The sequence below is a fragment of the Paramormyrops kingsleyae genome, chromosome 7 (genome assembly GCF_048594095.1).
Source record: "Paramormyrops kingsleyae isolate MSU_618 chromosome 7, PKINGS_0.4, whole genome shotgun sequence".
NCBI lineage: Eukaryota > Metazoa > Chordata > Actinopteri > Osteoglossiformes > Mormyridae > Paramormyrops > Paramormyrops kingsleyae.
In genome coordinates, this window is record NC_132803.1 from 31,643,161 (window position 1) to 31,648,824 (window position 5,664).

A 5,664-nucleotide genomic window follows, 5' to 3' on the forward strand; every position below is an offset into this window, starting at 1 on the left:
ATATATAACTTTCGCCGTTATGCCCTTACGTATAGATAAGGGTAAAAATGGTTGCTCTGGGAATTTAATAAGGTTGAAATAATTAAAAATACGTACAGTACATCTACAGCACGTAAAAGTCCCGCTGTACTGTAATCAGCGTTGGTGATGATGTTTATTATTATTACTATTATTGTTGCTGTTTGTGGTATTTAGAGGAAAAGTAATTTATCCTTTCTTATAGGTAGGAACACTGCATGCACAAACAGCAGAATCCATCCCCACTCTGCCGCATGTTGCCACATCTATTCAACGCTGGTGGTTCCAACACCGTAAACCAAGTTCAAACAGAAAATTAGATAAAGGGCTCCATCTAGTGGTAAAACTGCAAAACGTCCGCCATTTTTAAATGACCTCTTTTGCTGCTGTAAAAGGATCTTATTATGAGTTATATTAATTTATGATTAATAATGCCTTGTTTTATAATGTGTTTATTTCTCTTTCATTTCCCATATTAGTCTTAAGCATGAAAGTGTGCAATTTAACATTTGAGCAGATCACCAACGCTAAATTCACAGATGCAAATCTTGTTGTCATTTAATGTGTCTCTCTTTCTCCTGTAATACATCTACCCCATACCTGCAAGGATAAAAACTGAATTATGTTGACACATCCAAGCAACAGCACACTTGTGGAAGATAATGGCTGAACTTGTAACTCCTAGCAGGACACTATTTTCATAAGTCGCCTGCACAGAGCTGCTTTGGATTTTAAGTTACCGGATTATAGGTTTTGCTGTGTGCTGATTTTACTTCTCTCCCACGCTCTGAGGTCCAGTATAATTCAGCGTGCAACAACATTTCTGCTGTTGCGTTCAGACTTCCTCCTAGCTCTTGGAATCAAATTTCCCTGTCTGCTACTATCCCCCAAATCCAGTGAAACTGAATGAAAGGCGGGTCTTCGGTGAGAAGGCATCTGCCGTGCTGTGATGCTCTTTGTTGTCCTTTTCCTGGTGAAGTAAAATGTCCAGTAGCACAGGGTAGGAAACAGCTTGGGCAAAATATAAAGATTTTCATCAGCATCCACTGGCATGGACAGAGGGCGTTTAACATATTGACCGATGCTTGTCAGTACCGTCAACACCTTTTAACATCCTGAAACAGGGGACAAGTGGCATTCAAAGGGGGACACAAGTATCAAAGATAGGCGCGCTCAAACTCCAAAATATCTCAAAAATTACTTAGGGTGCGAGTTAGCGACATCAGAATACAAGGAGCCGCACTCACAATATACTTCTCATACTATTTAGAAAAAAAGTTTATTGCAGCATGCTACACAGACGCGTTTTGACGTCAAGCCGTTATCAATGTGTAAAAAACACCAAACCACACTGGTTTTATCCAGGCAACATTCAGAAACAGGTGATAGCGTGACATGAAATAGACAAAACAGGGCATGATAGTCAACGATTCACAAAAAGCAATTTAAAACTAGCTCTTCATTAAGGCCATAAGGATGTACGGTTTGAAGTACTTTTTGAGGGTTTTTGGGGAATGTATGGGATTGTTGTATTATGATATTGGTATTTATTTGTTAGGCCTATATATTATGTGTGCATATATAGTTTGTATTTTTTCTTTGGAGATCTGGTGCGTAATTGTGTGTCTGTGTGTCAAGGTGTGCATTCTTGGGGGTTGGCAATTATGACGTCACGCTATCACCTGTTTCTTAATGTTGCCTGGATAAAACCAGTGTGATTTGGTGTTTTTTACACATTGATAATGACTTGACGCCGAAATGCGTCTGTGTAGCATGCTGCAATAAACTTTTTTTCTAAATAGTATGAGAAGTATATTGTGAGTGCGGTTCCTTTTTTGTAGTTCAAAGTGGGATTCCTCAGCAGAAAAAAGCTGAGCATTTTAAACAGATGTTTCTGTTCCTGGTTTACCTCTAAAGGTGCTATTAACTTTTAATGATGGTAAATAATATCTCTGATCTATTCATAGTCAAAAGAGACATGTAAAATGTTCAAAGGGAATATACCACAATGCTTTGATTAGGCATTTTTAAATGACTTTATCACATATTCCCATTCATATCCATCTGTCAGCTCCTTTTTTTGGACAGGGTCACTGAGCAGCCTGTACGCTACTCCAGGCTACGTGAGACACATGGCCGTGGTACACAGTGGGCAGGATGCCAGCGCATCACAGCCATCAGAGGACACAGATACAGACATGCTCACACACCACAAGCAATTTAAAGTTACCGAATACCCTAACTGCCTGTGTTTTGAAACAATACCAGGAACGAACAAGCAAACTCCACACAAGACAGAGCAGATGTGGGATTTGAACCCCCACTCCTGGAGGAATGAGACAGCAATGGTTCACAATGCTGTCTACAAACATCAGGTATTAATGTTATACAGCATTATGCCAAATATTAGACTGCTTATTGTAAGCAAAGGGGGGCAGTGTGTGGCACAGCGAGTTATGCCTCTGCGTCTGTGACGGAAGGTTGTTGGTTCAGGCTCTGACCTTGGCAGAATTTTACATGCCTATTGGAGCCAGGAGCAAGGCCCTTAATGGGCTGAAATGTTCCAGGGGCAATGTATGTGTGTGGTCTAGGTATACCTTACCTAATGTCCCCACAACGTGATAAAAACCTGTTATTTTGACATTGTAGGGACCATTTTTCCAGTCCCAAAGTGTTGGGTACGGGTTAAGGTTGACTTTTTTTGATTTTGGGTTTCTCCATATAAGTGAATGGACAGCCCCCACATTAGTTCAGGTGTTTGTGAGGGTGTGTGTGGATTAGGTTTATATTACATTGTGGGGACCAAATGTTCCTCATAATGTGATAAAAAACCTGTTATTTTGACACTGAGGGGACGATTTTTCAGGTCCCCACAAAGATCTGCAAATGCAGTCAAAACAGTAAAAATGGCACAAGTCTCATATTTTGTTTGGTTAAGGTTAGACCTGGGTAGCGGCTAAGGTCGTCATTGGGATTAGAGTTTTTCCCATGGAAATGAATGGAGAGTCCCCACAAAGATATAATTGCAAACCTGTGTGTGTGTGTGTGTGTGTGTGTGTGTCAAGGGAGAGCAAGATGGCACATGCATAAGAAGCATTCCAAAGTATTTGCACTCATACTCATGCAAGTTGCACATAAAGGATCATTTAATTTTCAGTGTGACCAACTAAACAGACAAAAATCAGGGGAATAAATTGTGTTCATTGTAAAATTTTGGATGTGCTAGCGGAACTTGCTATTCTTGTGCCAAAATTCCTGGGACGATATTTGAAGATGCACAGAAGCAAACCAAGGGCCACGAGAGCCAGTCGGAGAGACTGATAGGCCGGTGTTCGTTAGCTGTGAGCTGTGGGGAGGCCGGGCCGGGCCGGGCCGGGCCGGGCCGGGCGGATGGAATGCCGAGAGGTTCCGGCGGAGGACGTCCTCCTATTTTAATCATCACCGGTGTCCCTGGACGGCTGCCTTCCTCCTTCCATCGCTACGCCCAATTTAACCATCAATCATGGCTCACGCTCAGATTATTACACTGTTGATTAAATTAGTAAAAGCAATCACAATCTTCAAGCAAGTTAATTGGGAGAATTTATTTAGCTCCAGAGACAGCTTTATGCATGTTTGATTAAGTATTATAAGGTTTGTTTTTCTGATTTTGCATAATATACCTTTAAATCCTCCACATACTGAACTGGCGCACCGTTAACGACTGTAATAAACTCTTTTTAAAAATGCCTCTGTTTATGATTTATCTGCCAGACTCATGTCTCTTCCACCAATGCCTGGCCAGCTGACAAATAGGCTGAAAGTAATCTTTCGGCTACCCCATAAATCTATACGCTGAAGGTTGCCCTGCGTGTCAGGAAAGTTAGTGAGGTGAAAGCAAGTTTACCGGGGAGTGACATAAGCCCTCAAAAAGTGTCATGTAATCGAAACGGCGTGCGGTGTTTACAGTGCGATCGGCAAGTTCAACCCTCACGTTGAACCGGCAGCTTCTTGCTGACGAGTATCTTGCAAATGAGGGGCATTTAATTTTCTACCTGTTTTATTCCCGACAGCCCAGCCATCTGTTAACAGTTACTGTAACCGGTGTCACGAAGATTAACCATCCATCCGCTTTCTGTACCCGCCTGTCTTATGCGGGTACGGAGGCCTATCTCGGAAATCTACGGGCGCAACACAGGGAATAACCCAGGATGGAGCCATCAACTAATTACAAAATTAAAACATATGATACACATGAGTACAGGGAAAACAAGCAAACTTCTCATGGGACTGGATTAGATTCAAAAGTGCACCGTAACAATGGCAGGCAATATTGTTTTCTCTCTTAGGCCTATTTTGATTTTATTTAAATATTATTATTTTTTATTATTATTGCATTTTTAAGTAATGCACACAACATACGACCTTCCAGTTGACGGTTTAAGTTTAAAAAGGTATAGGACATCAGTAATTATGCAGGGATATATTATGTTTTTATATAACTATGGACATGATTTTGTGTTTTATAATTACCAAGATAACCTGAGATTAGCGCTTTTGGTTAAAATGTAGGCCTACATACATGAGGGATAATCCTGAAACTAAAACGAGCGCTTGTGTTTCAATTTAATTGAAAACTTTAAGGCTCGGCTACAGCGGTCCAAATTTTACAGCAGCTTGAGATGCAGTAGTAAATAAGCGGAGGTGACAGGTGTAACACGGCTTTGTGGCATCCAAGTCCGTGACAAACCCTGACTGTCTGCTCATTAATGTCACTCACTTCAAACTGTATCGACATCAGTGTGGCAGCGGGGACATGTACAGCCAGCGCGGCGCCCAGCGGCTGCTTGCCTTATTTATCGATTGGGATTGTGGGCTGAGGAGAAAAAACACTGCTGTGAATATTATTCATGGCCTCTCATTTTGGAAATTGTTAAAAACTGAAACCCTGATATCTGGGAGCTTTGGGGATTTTTATTGGCAGCCCGACATATAAAAATGACTCCCCCCAATTATCTTTAAAAACACATTATAGTATTGAACCGTTCAGAATGTAATGTAGGTGTAGTTTGGGAGTTGCCCAAAGCTAGGCTTGATTTAGACTAAGAAAACAGAGGTTACACAAGGCTTTACTACCAACAGCGTACGATATTAATAAGCCCTGAGGATGATGATATTTCTTTATTTGTTTATTCGGCATTATTCTACATGTATTATTGACTTGTCCGTTTACATATTGGTCCAATGGCATTCTTGTAAGAAAAATTACAGTTACAGTAATAATTTTATTTTTTCCTCCACATCACTTGTTTTATTGTTTATATATTTGTAGCTGTAAATACGATATACTGTAGATTTGCCAGTTAGACAGTTTAATTTTACGGTCTTGTTGAGCATGGATTTTTTTGTGCTTTTTTTTGTAGGCCATTAACTACAAAGCAGAATGTGGCAAAAATGACAAAATATTGTTTCAAATAATGTTTACTGATGCATATGAAAACAATAGTTTACAATAGGTAGGCCTATCTATCTACCTAGTGTGCAACCTTGCAGTCATTTTTTTATCTAATGTTTTTCCTGCATGAAAAATTAGCGAGGAGGCATGTTAAGAATTTCAAAGGCTACCTTCAGTGTCTGTTTTTGTTAGGCTTAGTTTCAGACACATTT